At 42.3% G+C, this 17,834-nt stretch overlaps 1 protein-coding gene across 3 annotated transcripts in view; it reads right to left on the bottom strand.

Moving 5' to 3' along the window:
- The window catches only part of TNRC6B (trinucleotide repeat containing adaptor 6B), a 285,267-nt gene that overhangs the window by 185,144 nt on the left and 82,289 nt on the right, over positions 1–17,834 (bottom strand). The window lies entirely within an intron of this gene.

Below are 17,834 nucleotides of genomic sequence, written 5' to 3'. Positions count from 1 at the left end.
ACTTTTTTTTTTTTTTTTTGAGACGGAGTCTTGCTCTGTTGCTCAGGCTGGAGTGCAGTGGCACAATCTCGGCTCACTGAAAGTTCTGCCTCCTTGGTTCACGCCATTCTCCTGCCTCAGCCTCCCAAGTAGCTGGGACTACAGATGACCGCCACCACACCCAGCTAATTTTTGGTATTTTTAGTAGAGACGGGGTTTCACCATGTTAGCCAGGATGGTCTCCATCTCCTGACCTCATGATCCACCCAGCTTGGCCTCCCAAAGTGCTGGGATTACAGGCGTGAGCCACTGTGCCCAGCCAAGAGTTCAATTTTTAAACTTAGTAGTGTTCCATTGCACAGACAAACTATAATTTGTTTATTCATTAGATAGACAGCTGGCTATTTCCAGTTTGGAGCTGCTATAAATAAAATTGCCATGAGCATTTTCATATAATGTGTTTTTGCAAATCTATGCAGTCATTTCTATGGAGTATACACCTAAGAGAATGTCTGCCTTATAGGGTGGAAGTTCGTTTAACATTATTTACAGTTCTTTAAGTGGCTGTACCATTTTACACTCCTTCCAACAATGTCTAAAAGTTCCAGTTGCTCCACATTCTTGCCAACACCTGGTATTATTAGTCTTTTGAACTGTAGTCATTTTGGTGAGTGTATAACGGCATTACATTATAGTTTTAATTTGCATTTCGCTCATGAATAATGTTGAACATCTGTGTTTTCATAACCATTTGGATGCCTTATTTTGTGAAATGCCTAGTCTTTTGCACATTTTTGAGTTGTTTGACCTTTTCTAAATGATTTTTGGTAATTCTTTACATACTCTGGATATTAGACTTTTATTAGGAAGATGTATTGCAGACTTTTATTAGAAAGATGTATTGCAGGCCAGGCGTGGTGGCTCACGCCTGTAATCCCAGCACTTTGGGTGGCCGAGGCGGGCGGATCACAAGGTCAGGAGATTGAGACCATCCTGGCTAACACAGTGAAATGCTGTCTCTACTAAAAATACAAAAAATTAGCTGGGCATGGTGGCGGGCGCCTGTAGTCCCAGCTACCCGGAGGCTGAGGCAGTGAGGCAGGAGAATGAAGTGAACCCAGGAGGCGGAGCTTGCAGTGAGCCGAGATGGGGCCACTGCACTTCAGCCTGGGTGACAGAGCGAGACTCTATCCCAAAAAAAAAAAAGACGTATTGCAAATGTGTTTTCCCAATCTATAGTTTTCCATATTCTTATTTTATTTTTTTTAGAGTCAAGGTCTTGTTCTGTCATCCAGGCTGGAGTGTAGTGGTGTGATCATAGCTCATTGCAGCCTCAACCTCCAGGGCTTATGTGATCCTTCCACCTTAGCCTCCTGGGTAGCTAGGACTACAGGAGTGCATCACCACACCCAACTAATTTTTAAAAATATTTTTGTACAGTCGGGGTCTTGCCATGTTGCCCAGGCTGGTTTCAAACTCCTGGCCTCAAGTGATTCTCCCGCCTTGGCCTCCTAAAATGCTGGGATTATAGTTATAAGCCAGTGTGCCTAGCCTTTTTCCACATTTTTAATGGTGTCAGTTGTTTAGCAGAAGTTTAAAATGTTTCATGAAATTCAACTGACCAACTGTTCTCTTTTACAGTTAGTGCTTTTTGCATGTTACCAAGAAATGTTCATACCATCCCCAAGGTTATGAATGCAGACATCTCTTGTGCGGCCATCCAAAGGCTTCAACGTTTTAGCCCCCATAGTTAGCTTTGTGATCCACCTCAAATTAAGTTTTATATATAGTATGTGACATAGAGGTCATGGTTCATACATTTCCATGTGGTTATCCAGTTCCTCCAGCACCTTTTCCTCACTGAATTACATTAGTCTTCTGATAATTTGTCTCCAATTGTGAAGTCTTATGCTTTAAGTTCAAAAGAATCAATTATACAATTATAGGATGGGCAAAACCAGTATACTAGCAGTGTCCAGACAATGTGATTGACTTCTGAAACAAAAAAATCCACTTCTTGCCTAGCTATAGAACCACAAATTTTAACTGATAACATATTTTAATATCCTTTGAAGCTTATTTTGACCATGTGATTAAACTCTAGTCAAAGAGATGTAAGCAGGATGTAAACTGCAGCTTCCACAAAGTCTTCCTAAGGAAGTGGCAAGTTCTCTCCTTTCTGCTACATGCAACACAGTAAGAATTGTTATTGTTATTTTTTATTTTAGCCATTCTAGCGGATGTGAAATGCTATTTCACTGTGTTTTTGATTTGCACTTTGCATGCTTTTTAAAGCAAAGATGCCTAAGCCCTACCCTGGGTTTAATGAAACAGAATCTCAAGAGTTAGAATCTGGGTGGCTGTGCATGGTGGCTCATGCCTGTAATCCCAGTGCTGTGGGAAACCAAGGTATGAAGATCACTTGAGGCCAGGAGTTCGAGACCAGCCTGGGCAACATAGCGGAGACCCGTCTCTTTAAAAAAAAAAAAAAATTAGCTAGGCGTGGTGGCACTTGCCTGTAGTACTAGCTACTCAGGAGGCTGAGGTGGGCGGATCCTTTGAGTCCAGGAGTTCAAGGCTCAGTGAGCTATGATCACACCACTGCACTCCAGCCTGGGTGAGAGAGTTAGACTTCTGTTACAAAAACAAAAACAAGAAGGCCGGGCACGGTGGCCCACACCTGTAATCCCAGCACTTTGGGAGGCCGAGTGGGTGGATCACGAGGTCAGGAGATCGAGACTATCCTGGCTAACACGGTGAAACTTCGTCTCTACTAAAAATACAAAAAATTAGCCAGGCATGGTGGTGGGTGCCTGTAGTCCCAGCTACTCGGGAGGCTGAGGCAGGAGAATGGCGTGAACCTGGGAGGCAGAGCTTGCAGTGAGCCGAGATCGCGCCAGTGTACTCCAACCTGGGCAACAGAGCCAGACACTGTCTCAAGGAAAAAAAAAAAAAAAAAAACAGTTGGGACTTGGGATCTCTATTTTCTTTACAAGCACCCCAGGTGATTCCTATGCAATGGTAGGCAGACTACAGCTGAACTAAGGGGCAGTCAGAGGAGGGAGAACCAGTGAATTTTTAAAATTCTCTTTAAGAGGTAAGGCACTTACAGACTTCAGAGTAGGATTACAGCTGAGGAAGGAGGAGAGATTGGCTTGGGAAAGGGTTACACAGAGGCCCTCAACCATTAACTATATCCTTATTTTATTTCTTAAAAAAAAACAGAGAAATTTGATCCCAGCACTTTGGGAGGCCAAAGTTGGGGAATCACTTGAGGTCAGGAGTTCGAGACCAGCCTGGGGCAACATGGTCTCTATTAAAAATACAAAAATTAGCTGGGCATGGTGGTGCGTGCCTGTAGTCTCAGCTACTCGGGAAGCTAAGGTGGGAGCATCGCCTGAACCCAGGAGGTGGAGGTTGCAGTGAGTTGAGATGGTGCCACTGCATTCCAGCCTGGGCAACAGTGAGGCCATCTCAAAAAATCTGAGTTCACCACCCACGGAAAGAAGTTAACTCCACTTTGCTCAATAAATTCATTAATTAAAAAAAGAAAAAAAGAGAGAGAGAAATTTGAAGCAAATATGACAAAGCAAATGTTAAATCTTGTTGATGGTTAAGTGGATGTATCTGTTATTTTATTCTCTGTACTTTGCTACATCTTAAAATTTTTTCCTCATGACAAAATCTTACCATGAAAAGGAAAACTACAAGAATAAAGAATATAAAAATATAATTATTGGCTGGGCGCAGTGGCTCATGCCTGTAATCCCACCCTTTTGGGAGGCTGAGGCAGGCAGATTGCTTGAAGTCAGGAGTTTTGAGACCAGCCTGGCCAACATGGTGAAACCCCGTCCCTACTAAAAATACAAGAAGTAGCCAGGCATTGTGGCGTACACCTGTAGTCCCAGCTTCTTGGGAGTTTGATGCAGGAAAATTGCTTGAACCTGGGAGACAGAGGTTGCAGTGAGCAAAGACTACATCAGGACTCCAGCCTGGGCAACAGAGCAACACCCCATCTCAAAAAAAAAGGAATAAGATAGAAAAAAAAATTACCATCTATTCAACAACCACTCTCTCAAATATATGAAGACTATTCTTAATATCTTTCTTAGAAATCTGTGTAAACGGTCAAGGACTGGTATGGTCACTTTCCAATTACCAGGGACTTGAGACTTCTATTTTGTTCTTCCATCTTCAATGTGTTTCTTCCACTTTGTGTTTTAAGATGGTTGCTCCAGTCCCAACCTTCATGTCTGTGTTCCATGTAGCAGAAAGGAGAGAACTTGTCACTTACTTAGGAAGACTTTGTGGAAGCTGCACTTTACAACCTGCTTACATCTCTTTGACTAGAATTTAATCACATGGTCAAAATAAGCTTCAAAGGATATTAAAATATGTTATCAGTTAAAATTTGTGGTTCTATAGCTAAGCAAGAAGTGGTTTTTTTTGTTTCAGTAGTCAATCACATTGTCTGGACACTGCTAGCATACTGGTTTTGCCCATCCTATAGCTGTATAATTGATTCTTTTGAACTTAAAGCATAAGACTTCACAATTGGAAACAAATTATCAGACTAGTGTAATTCAGTGAGGAAAAGGTGCTGGAGGAACTGGATAACCACATGGAAATGTATGAACCATGACCTCTATGTCACGTACTATATACAAAACTTAACTTGAGGCGGATCACAGAGCTAACTGTGGGGGCTAAAACGTTAAAGCTTTTGGATGACAACAACAACTATTGGTGATGATGCGGACAAATTGGAACCCTCATGCATTTCTGGTGAGAATATAAAATGGTGTAGTCACTTGAAAAACAGTTTGGCAGTTCCTCAAAAAGTTAAACCATATGACCCAGCAGTTCCACTTCTAGGTATATAACTAAGAGAAATGAAAACATATTCCACACAAAAACTTGTACACAAATGTTCAAAGCAGCATTATAATGTTCATTTCATATTATCAATGTTCATAGCAGTCAAAAGGTGGGAATCATCCAAATATTCATCAACTGTTGAGTATATAAATAAAATGCGGGCCAGGTGTGGTGGCTCACGCCTGTAATCCCAACACTTTGGGAGGCCGAGGCAGGTGGATCACCTGAGGTCAGGAGTTCGAGACCAGCCTGGCCAACATGGTGAAACCCCGTCTCTACTAAAAATGCAAAAATTAGCCGGGCATGGTGGCATATGCCTGTAATCCCAGCTACTCAGGAGGGTGAGGCAGGAGAATCACTGGAACTCAGGAGGCAGAGGCTGCAGTAAGCCAGGATCGCACCACTGCACTCCAGCCTGGACCACAGAGCAAGACTCCATCTCAAAAAAAAAAAAAAAAAAGAAAGAAAATGCACGTACATCCATGCAATAGGGTATTATTCAGCCATTCAAAGGACTGAGGCACTGATAATGTGCTATAACATGGATAGCCTTGAAAACATGATGCTAACTGAAAGAAGTCTCACACAGAAGGAAAACATACTGTATGATTCTATTTATACGAAATGTTCAGAATAGGTAATTCTATAGAGATGGAAAGATTAGTGGTTGCCTGTGCCTGGGAGGAAAGGGAATAGAGAGTGACTGCTAATGGATACAGTTTCTTTTTGGAGTAATGACAATGTTCTTAAATTAGATGGCAGTGATGGCGGTACAACTCTGTGAATACACTGAAAACCATTGAGCTGTATACTATAAATGGGTAAGTTTTATGGGATGTAAAATATACCTTACTAAAACTGCCGAAAAGGAAAGAACATGCAAGCTAATTCTTTCCTTTCCTTAATTTACCTTTATTTTTACTTTTGTTTTAGTACTTTGAATTGCTGTTTGGGGTTTTGTTTTGTTTTGGTACTTTGAGAAAGCGAATTCTTATCCATGCTCAGATTGGACACAGTCTGAAATAGTTCCTACAGTTCCATACTTGAGCCTTTTCTCAACTCCCAGGCCCCATCTATTCCTATATGCTAAGAACTCCTAATATGTATCTTGATGTCCTCTCGCTCTACTGAGCTCTAAAATGCCTACTAATTAGTTTTACCTGGGCTGCCTGCAGGTGCCTCAGTATTTCAAAATCCACACCCAGTTAAAAATAACAATAACAGGCCAGGCGTGGTGGCTCATGCCTGTAATCCCAGCACTTTGGGAGGCTGAGGCAGGCGGATCACCTGAGGTCAGGAATTCGAGACCAGTCTGGCCAACATAGTGAAACCCCGTCTCTACTAAAAATACAAAAATTAGCTGGGCATGGTAGTGTGTGCCTGTAATCCCAGCTACTCAAGAGGCTGAGGCAGGAGAATCTCCTGAGCCTGGGAGGCAGAGGCTGCAGTGAGCTGAGATCATACCACTGCACACTAGTCTGAGCAACAGAGCGAGACTCTGTCTCAAAAAATCATAATAATAATAATAACAGTAACAATAGCTACATCCAATACCTTGCTCTATCTCCTATTTTACATGGTATCATTTAACCCACTCTTTGCAGATTTGTGCTCTCCTCCCATCCGTCCTGTATGCTTCTCCTGTCAGTCCCCTCCTCTGCAGACCACTGTTACTGCCTGATTTCAAGCCTTCCTCAGTATTCTTGAGGGGACTCCTAACTGGTCTCCCTGTCTCCATTTTACAGCCTGTTGGTAATCATTTCTCCACATTCCTGCCAGGTCATTCTTTTTTTTTTTTTTTTGAGATAGAGACTAGCTTTGTGGTCCAGGCTGGAGTATGGTGGCGCGATCTCGGCTCACTGCAACCTCTGCCTCCCAATTCAAGAGATTTTCCTGCCTCAGCCTCCCAAGTAGCTGGGATTACAGGCGCCTGCCACCATGCCCGGCTAATTTTTGTATTTTTAGTAGAGACGCGGTTTCACCATGTTGGCCAGGCTGGTCTGGAACTCCTGACCTCAAGTAATCCACCCGCCTCAGCCTCCCAAAGTGCTGGGATTACAGGTGTGGGCCACCGGGCGCGGCAGGTCAGTCTTTCTAAAATATGCATCAGATCATCAGGTTTCTCCCCTGCTTAACATCCTTCAATAGTTCCCTACCGCCTGCAGGGGTTCTGCTTCTAACTCCGTCTCCAGGGTCTCACAGACATCTCTCAATGCTCTAATCATCTCTTCTCCAGAGAAATGTGTGGCTCTGAATATGCACAAAGCACTCTCTCCCTTCTTAGGGATTCTTCTATACCCAGGTGACTTTTCCAGTAAGTTTATCTGACATAAGGAAACAGCTGATTACTCTGCCGTGTAACTTGTCCAGGATGGAGTATTGAAATACTATGGCCTCTGGAGTCAGACAGGCCTGGAGTCCAACCCAAATGATGTTGCTTACCAGCTATGTAAACAAATGGGGAAAGCACTTGCGCTGCATGTTTGCTTTTCCAATCTGCTCTTAGAATACCAAAATCCATGAAATCTTGTTATCACTTGCTAAAGCAGATTCAGCCTAAGGTAGAGATATCCTAAGCTCTGGAAAGCAAAAGACTTTATTAAACTATGTGTAAATCTTTTTTCTCTGCATCCCCTACCAAAACACAAAACAAAACAAATTACCAAATTCCTAAAATACTCCTATGTAACACTTTTCTTGACTAAATGAGCACTTAATATTAAGAACAGATCTTGCAGTCCTTTGTCAATGAAACCAATTAAAACAGATCATTCAAATACTACTGTGTATTTTATGTCTAAGTTACCCTATTTAACTATCTTTAATGTTAAGCAAATCAACAGATCACTTTATTCTCTGTAGACAAAGACTACATTTACTTGTTGCCTTTGATAGTGATAAAGAACATCATATTAGCTAAAATGTTAGCTTCCTGATTCAGTAAATATTTATTTGCAGTAATTAGTAGAAACACGTGGGTACTTAAATCTATAGCTATAAATTTGAAACCCTAGAGCTTACTTTTATTGTTTTATTATAAATATTTAAATATACAGGCCAGGCATGGTGGGTCATGCCTGTAATCTCAACACTTTGGGAGGCTAAGGTGGGAGGATCTCTTGAGCCCAGGAGTTCAAGACCAGCCTAGGCAACATAGTGAGACCACGTCTCTACAAAAATAGTTAAAAAAATTTAGCTCAGTGTGGTGGCACGTGCCTATGGTCCCAGCTACATGGGAGGCTGAGGCAGGAGGATCCCTTGGAGCCCAAGAGGTTCAGGCTGCAATGAGCTTTGTTCAGGCTACTACACTCCAGCCTAGGCGACAGAGCAACACTCTGCCTCAAAAAAAAAAAAAAAAAAAGTATATATATATATATACACACACACACACACACACACACACAAGATAAATATACACAAAGGTACAGAGAATACGATCACAAACACCCAATGGCTCAGCTCTATAACAAATTTTACTGTATCTGTTTCAGATTTCACTTAAAAAATGAATATTTCAAGTCTAGAGCTACAGAATCTCTACAACTAGTAAGCTAACACCAACTCATTTAGAATATCGACCTAAGTTACATTACATTTAAAGTGAGAAATGGCTACAGAGTTTAAGCATTCTAATCTATCTTTGTTAAGAACCATAAAGAAAGATTACATCAGGTCTGGAGACCGTCCCAGAAATGCCAGTCCTCGCCTCCCAATTCATTTGACCTTCTATGGGATCTACTTCCTCACCTACGGTTCTTGCTCTCCTAACTCCTGAGAACTCAGGACCCAATGGAAATCAGTCCACAGGCTGAAGTAGGCCTATTAAATCCTCTTTTCTTTTAGAGAATCTGAGTGTAAAGATACAGATATTCTAGTCTACCCTCTGTACATCAACACCAGTTATCCTAACACACCAAATCATAAAGTAAAATGTACATCTCATTTCCCTGCTTTAAAAATCTGCTGCTTTGGTTGGCTGCAGTGGCTCACACCTGTAATCTCAGCACTTTGGGAGGCCGAGGCAGGAGGATCACTTGAGTCAGAAGTTTGAGACCAGCCTGGTCAACATAGTGAGACCCAGTCTCTACAAAAAAAGTAAGACAAACTAGCCAGGCATGGTGGCACACCTGTAGTCTCAGCTATTCCGGAGGCTGAAGTGGGAAGATCACTTGAGCCCATTAAATTCAAGGTTTCAGCAAGCCATCATCACACCACTGCTCTACAGCTTGGGCAACAGAGCAAGAACATGTTTCTATTAAATAAAAAAAAATCTGCTACTTCAAGGTGTCAATAAGCTTGCTAAAATAAAAATAAAATAAATCTGTTTAATCTGTTGTCTATTCTTGAAACTCTTCAGCCCAAGATAATCTGGGCTCTGCCATGCCCCCGCTTCCCTGGCACCCAACACTCTAGTCGCTGTGTGGTGGATTAAAGATGACCTCATATTTAAGGTCAGTCTTCCCACTGAAAGGTGGGGTCTGTTACTCCTCCCCTTGAGTCTGGGATGGTCCTGTGACTTGCTTTAATTCAACAGACTGGGGAAGAAGCAAAGCTGGGTGACTTCTAAGGCTGGGCTTAAGGTGTCTGCAGCTCCTGCACAGTTGGAATGCTCCCTCCTGACTCCCTGCCACCATGCTGTGAGAAACCCAAGGCATGCAGAAGTCATATGGAGGAGAACCTTGGGTCAACAGCCTCAAGTTGGCCTCCTAGTTGACAGCCAACACCAACTGCCAGCCATGTGAGTGGGCCCTTTCAGGCATTTCTGGCCAACTGGGCCTCCAGATGACTGTAACTCCAGCCAATACCACTTTGGAACAGAAGAACTGCCCTACTGAGCCCAGGAAAACACAGAATTATGAGAAATAAAAGGCTGTCTTGGTAATGGAGTCTTAAAAATATATGAAAACTTTATTTTTTAGAACAGGTTTAGATTTACAGAAAAATTAGGAAGATAGTCCATTTCTCTGAATGCAGTTTCTGCTGTTAGTAACATGTTACCTTAGTATATCTGTCACAATTCATGAACCAATATTGATACATTATTATTTATTTATTAAACTTTAAGTTCTGGGATACATGTGCAGAATATGCAGGTTTGTTACATAGGTATACATGTGCCATGGTGGTTTGCTGCACCCATCGACCCGTCACCTACGTTAGGTATTTCTCCTAATGCTATCCCTCCCGTAGCCCCCCAACCCGATACATTAAGTAAAGTCCATACTTTATTAAATTTGCTTAGTTTTTACCTAATGTTCCAGGATCCCATCCAGAATACCACATTACATTGTCATCGTGTCTCCTTAGCTGTCTCTTGGCTGTGACAGCTCCTCAGATTTTTCTCAGTTTTCCTTGAGTTTTCAGGAGTGCTGATCAGGTATTTTGCAGAACATCCTGCTAGTGGAATTTGTCTGATGTTTTTCTCATGATTAGACTGGGATAATGGATTTTAGGAAGGACAACTAGAAATTGAAGTGCCATTTCCTCACATCATACCAAGGGTACAAAGTATAAAAATGACTTATCACTGTTGATGTTGACCTTGATCGCCTGACTTTAGGGTTCTCCACTGTGTGAATCCACTCTTAAGGAGTGGAAAGTTATGCTCCACATCCTTGAGGACAGAGTATTTACTAAACTTTTTGGAATTATTCCACTCAGGAGGTTACAATGGTGGTTTTAAACCACTAAGTTTAGATGTGATGTAACAGATACCAAGATATCTGAAACACAATCAAATTTTTCACTATCTCCCATCGCATGTTACCTATTTTTTTTTTTTTTTTGAGACGGAGCTTTGCTCTTGTTGCCCAGGCTGGAGTGCAATGGCACGGTCTCGGCTCACCACAACCTCCGCCTCCTCGGTTCAAGCGATTCTCCTGCCTCAGCCTCCCGAGAAGCTGGGATTACAGGCACATGCCACCACGCCCAGCTAATTTTTTGTATTTTCAGTAGAGACAGGGTTTCTCCATGTCGGTCAGGCTGGTCTCGAACTCCCAACCTCAGGTGATCCGCTTGCCTCGGCCTCCCAAAGTGCTGGGATTACAGGCATGAGCCACCATGCCTGGCACATTACCTCTTATATGCTACACACAGTTCCCTCTGCATATAATAGCCTTCTCCCCCTCACCCATCCAACAACAAACCAATAAAAACCATGAAACCCTTCTTTCTACAATGCCCATTTCAAGTGTTCCCTCTCCATTGTGGAGCTTCCTTCCAGAAAGAATTCATTGCTTTCACCTAGGCACATATTTAATTATCAGTATCATAGCCTGTATGGTATGGTTACCTCCCTCAACTAGGTTAAAAGTGCCTGAAATGCAGAGACCATGTCTTACATACATAACTTTGCATGCCTGTACCTACGACATCAGCAACTAGTAGGTGCCCAATAAATGTTTGTTGAATTAAGTAAAGTGAATGACTATAAAAGTATAACATTTTTGATAATATCTCAATAAAAAGAAGAAGAGATAACACAAATAAACAGCTTAGTTCAGCATGTGTCAGTAAATCCACAATAGAGGTGAAACCTCCCAGTAATGTACAGTTCCACTATGTGACAGTGAAACCAGACGGTAAGAAAAATGAGCATTACATTTAACCAGTCAAAGCCACATGTGACAGATAAAATAGTATCTGTTTTCAGATCAGTGTGATAATATAAGCACATAAATGCCAAATAAAATAGGTCACATGAGTTTCTCTCCATGGGAATCAGGCCAATGAAGCATATACATATCCATGCCTCCGGATTTCCTATGTCATCAAAGACTTTTTACAGAATATAATTTTTTTTTTTTTTTTTGAGACAGAGTCTTGCTCTGTCCCCCAGGCTGGAGTGCAGTGGCGCGATCTTGGCTCACTGTAAGCTCTGCCTCCCAAGTAGCTGGGACTACAGGCGCACGCCACCATGCTCGGCTAATTTTTTTGTATGTTTGGTAGAGACGGCGTTTCACTGTGTTAGCCAGGATGGTCTCGATCTCCTGACCTCGTGATCCACCCGCCTCGGCCTCCCTAAGTGCTGGGATTACAGGCTTGAGCCACCGTGCCCAGGCTCTTTTTTTTTTTTTTTTTTTGAGATGGAGTCTCGCTCTGTTGCCCAGGCTGGAGTACAGGGGCATGATCTTGGCTCACTGCAACCTCTGCCTCCCAGGTTCAAGCAATTCTCCTGCCTCAGCCTCCCAAGTAGCTGGGACTACAGGCGCACGTCACCATGCCTGGCTAATTTTTGTGTTGTGTTGTGTTGTGTTGTTGTGTTGCTGTGTTGTGTTGTGTTGTATTGTATTATACTGTATTTATTGAGATGGAGTTTCACACTGTCACCCAGGCTGGAGTGCAGTGGTGTGATCTTGGCTCACTGCAACCTCTGCCTCCTGGGTTCAAGTGATTCTCCTGCCTCAGCCTCCCGAGTAGCTGGGATTACAGGCACAGCTGGGATTACAGGCGCACGCTAACAGGCCCAGCTAATTTTTGTATTTTTAGTAGAGATGGGGTTTTGCTATGTTGGCCAGGCTAGTCTCAAACTCCTGACCTCAAGTCATATGCCTGCCTTGGCCTCCCAAACTGCTGGGATTACAGGCATGAGCCACTGCACCCAGTCACAGAACATAATTTTCATATTTAACCTCTAAAAATGTGGAACAATAAAACAGATCCATGGGTAACTCTGTTAATTTGATTCAATTTTCTCTCTCACATACACAGCAGAAAAATTAAATAAACCCTGAAGTGGTCCTTGGGAAAAATGTAAGAAATATTCACTGTTCCTCCAAAGGATATGTTCAGAGGCGTCTGAAGTTTTACACTAACAATAACTCTGTCAACTTGTCTTCCTTCAGCATTTACAATAGAAGCTTTCACAACAATAGCAGAACTCTCTTTGAGAAATTTGTTAGGTCATACAAAATTGCAATCTGGTGACCATTCAGGGAAAAAAAGCTCGTTCTAAACTGATGTGAAATTTAACATTCTTTCTTCCTGCCTCCACTTTAAATGGTTGGAGCTCCAAGAATTAAAACAAAGAATAGATAATAGTTTAAGGAGTCAATTCTGTGTATCAACACCCAACACAGTTCCTAGCGCACAGTAGGTGCTCAATAAATATTTGCTGAATTAATCAGGAGAGAGGAGGGGAGGAAAGGAGGCAAAAATAAGGAAAAATAGAATGCTTGTGCATAATTCAGGAATGATCTATAATCTGTTTACAGCAGTCTTTTAGAAACCATCACCTGCTTTATATCTTTCTGGCAGAGAAAAAAAAATCCCTAAATTCAAGAGGTCAAAGTCTACATTTCCCAACTCCTGAAGAATATATAATCCTAACCCATCTCTGAACTTCAATAAACATCTCTCTCCAAGAAAATGTTACGGATGATGCTGCAGTTTCAGAGAACACTCTTCAAGAGGAACAGCAAAATTCACTTCCTCCAATAAGACTTCTATACCGGGCCGGGCACGGTGGCTCAGCCTGTAATCTCAGCACTTTGGGAGGCCGAGGTGGGCGGATCACGAGGCCAGGAGACCTTCCTGGCTAACACGCCGAAACCCCGTCTCTACTAAAAAATACAAAAAATTATCCTGGTGTGGTGGCAGGCGCCTGTCAAGTCCCAGCTACTCAGGAGGCTGAGGCAGGAGAATGGCGTGAACCCGGGAGGCGGAGCTTGCAGTGAGCCGAGATCACACCACTGTACTCCACCCTGGGTGACAGAGTGAGACTCCATCTCAAAAAAAAAAAAAAAAAAAAAAAAGACTTCTGTACCAACCCTGCCCATCCATAAGAGCTCCTGATTTATACTTGCACAACTTACCTGGATATTTTGTAAAACATATTGACCCTTTATTCATTTGTTAACTATTCTTAGCACCTTCTCTACAACTGCAATTCCAAGCCTTTCCTCTTAATAGGAAATCGAAACTTGTCATTTCAAGTCTTCAGTTGTGTACTCTACACTCTCCCAACTACAGTGACTCCTCTTTCGAAGGCAAAACAAAGAAAAGCTGAACCCACTTTCTTTCTTTCTTTCCTCCTCCAAAACTCCCTCCGCCACTAAACAAGAGTCAGAAGAGCAGGATTTGGGCCTGGGCTCAGGCATTACTGCAGTACGAGGCCCGTTAAGCCTGGGAATCTGAGAAACCTTTTTCTAACCGCACTCTGCCTTCCTCCACTCATTTCTTCCCTCTTTTCTGAAACATGCATAGTTCTCTTCCATTTAAAAAAAATCTTTCACTTGAACTTAATCCTCCTCCTCATTGCTCTCTCTTCCATTTACTTCCAAATGTCCTAAAATTGGGTGGTGGACTATAGTCATAACTCATTTTTAAAAATCATTTAATATCTCTTTAACCCATAAAATTTGGTTTCTGCACCTCCTACTCCAATTAAATGGCACCCTTGAACACCAGTAAGTTCTTTTCAGAAACTATCATAGAAAATTTAAAACATGTACAAAGTAAATACAAATAAACTCCTATGTACCCATCATAACACTTCAATAGTTGCCAACGTTCTGCCATTCCTGCTTCATCTATACTTCCATGTATTCTCCACTCCATTTGATTATGTCAGTTTCACCACATAAAATGTAACTACACTGTAACTATTTTTATTGTAATTATAAACAATTGCACCCCTATCAGACACAGACCATCTCCATCACCCCCTAGAAAGTTTCCTCATATCCTTTCTCTTTAATTAGTTCTTAAACAAATCCAGGTGTCTTTTCTCACTTGTCAGCCTCCTTGATTCTTGGCAGCATCTGAAGTTACTGAGTGAGCCTTTCTCTTGAAATTCCCCTTTTGATTTCTATGATGCAAAAGGATCCCAATCCATCCTCGAGTCACATCAGTTTTGGCGCCAAAATACACCTCAAGTCTGTCTTTCCTCCACTTCCAGTAACATCCATGAATGCAGTCCTACCCGAATGGCTGCACATGCCTTCTCACCAGGCTCCCTGCTTCCACTCTTACCTCTTTCCAATCCACTGTCCAGACAGCAGCCAGAGCCATCTCTTAAAATGCAAATCCTACACATCACATCACTCCTCTAGTGAACAGCCTTCAATGGCTGCCCTAGGAATGGAGAATAGGTCCACGTTGCACACTGTGGCCTCTGAGGTCTTGCAAGGTCTCTGCCTCTCTCTGTAACCTCCTGTCACACTTGGCCCACAGGTTTCTGAGAGTTCTTGGAAGAGGCCAAGGGCTTTTGCAGCTGTTTCCTGTGTCTAGAACACTGTTGCTCCAGCTCTCCACACAGCTGGCTCCCTTGCCCATTAGCTTCATCTGAAATGTCCCCTTCTCAGAGAGACCTTCCTGGACTAGCTACGCTCTTCCTCCCAGCTGCCCTGCATGACATGGCTTTATTTTTTTCATAGTACTTACCATCATCTATAATTATTATCTTTATTTATATTTATTCATGTCTCCCACTAAAATGAAACTGCCTTGAGAGTAGGAACCACGTATTTTTGGTTCACTGTTGTATCCCATGATAACACGTGCTTAAGAATTATTTATTGAAGGCCAGGCACAGTGGCTTACACCTATAATTCCAGCACTTTGGGAGACTGAGGCAGGAGAATCACTTGAGCCCAGAAGTTTGAGACCAGCCTGGGCAACACAGCAAGACTCTGTCTCTACCAAAAAAAAAGAGCCAGGTGTGGTGGCACACACCTGCGATCCCAGCTACTTGGGAGGCTGAGGTGGGAGAATTGCTTGAGGCTGGGTGGTTGAGGCTGCAGTGAGCTGTGAGCTGTGAGCCGTGAGCCGTGATCATACCACCACACTCCAGACTTGGCGACAGAGCAAGATCCGGTCTCAAAAAAAATATATTGAACAAAAATAAATTTAGCTGAAAATCACTTTTTGATAAAAAATTCTCTACTTTTCCTCAAACCCTGCTACCTTTCCTAATGGCCTTCTGTTAAAAGACATCCACAAACTATGTAACCACAGCAAAATGACAAATTCCAGCCATACATTAAATCATTCCAAACATAAGATTTTATTGACTGATTGATTTACACCCTCGGAGGGGGAGAATGGACTGACCCCTGCGAGATGAGATCAGCCTCCAAATATAAGATTTTAAACAAAAGCAAACATCAGGAGGAAAAACATAAGAACCTGAGTTAAACTAAGGCTGATGAAGTTGAAGTTGTAATCTAATTTATAACAGAGGCATCCACTTAGTGCAAGTATAAAAAGAATGTTCTCTTATTGTTGAGTCTAATTCATTCTGAACTGATAAACTATTCAGTAATTGAAAAATCAAGAAAGCTAGTCATTTATTTTTCCAAAAAGAAGTTGAAAACTGAGCTTATGGCACAGTAATATATTCTATACTGGTCTAATTACATGTTCACCAAGCAATCTCCCAATTATACCTTATCTTTCCAGGGAGAAAATGTACTAGCCAGAAATTCAATCTTCCTTTTTTTTGAGGCAGGGTCTGGCTTTGCTGCCCAGGCTGGAGTGCAGTGGCATGATCACAGCTCACTGCAGCATCAACATCCCTGGGTACAAATGACCCTCCTACCTCAGCCTCCTGAGTAGCTGGGACTGCAGGCATGCACCACCACGCCCAACTAATTTTTGTATTTTTTGGAGACAGGGTTTTGCCATGTTGCCTAGGCTGGTCTTGAACTCTTGAGCTCAAGCAATCTGCCCGCCTCGGACTCCCAAAGTGCTGGGATTGCAGGCATGAGCCCCAATCTTCCTTAACATTATATTTCACTATAAATTAGTAAATTAGGATCTTGGGGAAGGGTGTATATGTACCTCGGAAATTCTGGGGTATGTGTATCTTGGGTGTCCCGGGTATGTGTGCCTCTGTGTGTGTGTGTGAGGGAGATTCCTAGATCATGTGTGTACCTCACAGGCTCTGACTAACCCTACATGAGATTCAGGGTCTAGATGAGTCCGATGAAAATCTATAAGCTTCTGCTTTGGCTACAGAAAGAAGAAAGAAATCTGGTGAGATGGGAAAGGAAAACCAAGAGGACAGGATGACATCTGTCCCTCCACCCAAGCCATGGACTAGATCATAGCCCCGTAGAGGGGGCATTCAGAAAGAAACTGAAAGAGTTGTTTTCAGAGCTCCCAGGAAGAGCTACAGACAATTCTGAATGAACAGAGAGGGAAGTAAAAGTAATACTAAGGGTCTCATGTAACCATGTTAAGAAGCAGCCAAGGAAAATCAGCACATGGAGCCAGATATAGACAAAAATACAGATAAATATTTATATATAGGATTTATATATAGGATTCATACATATTTATTTTTATTTTATTTATTATATATATTTACATATAAGATTTGATGATGATAACATTCCTTAGGCTTTAGATTGAAAAAACAAAGCAAACAAATTACCATTTAAAAATTTATAATACGTAGCCATAAAAAAGAATTAAATCATCCAGGCATGGTGGCTCATGCCTGTAATCCCAGTACTTTAGAAGACCTAGGCGGGTGGAGTGCTTGAGCTCAGAAGTGTGAGACCAGCCTGGATAACAAAGTGAGACCCCGTCTCTACAAAAAAACAAAAATTAGCCAGGTTTGGTAGTGTACACCTGTAGTCCCAGCTACTCAGGAGGCTGAGGTGGGAGGATGGTTTGAGCCTGGGAGGCAGAGGCTGCAATGAGTCAAGATCGTGTGACTGCACTCCAGCCTGGGCAATAGAGCCAGGCCCAGTCTAAAAAAAAAAAAAAAAAAGAATTAAATAACATCCTTTGCAGCAACATGGATACAGCTGAAGGCCATTATCCTAAATGAATTAACACAGAAACAGAAAACCAAATGCTGCATGTTCTCACTGATAAGTGGGAGCTAAACACTGGGTACATGTGGACATAAAAATGGAAACGGTGGACACTGGGGACTCCAAAAGGGAGAGGGAGGGAAGGGAACAAGGGTTCAAAGACAAGCTCTTGGGTACTATGCTCACTACCTGAGTGATGGAATCATTTGTACC

This window comes from Pongo pygmaeus, chromosome 23 (assembly GCF_028885625.2).
Source record: "Pongo pygmaeus isolate AG05252 chromosome 23, NHGRI_mPonPyg2-v2.0_pri, whole genome shotgun sequence".
NCBI classification, from domain to species: Eukaryota; Metazoa; Chordata; class Mammalia; order Primates; family Hominidae; genus Pongo; species Pongo pygmaeus.
This window is presented reverse-complemented; position numbering and strand designations above follow the sequence as displayed.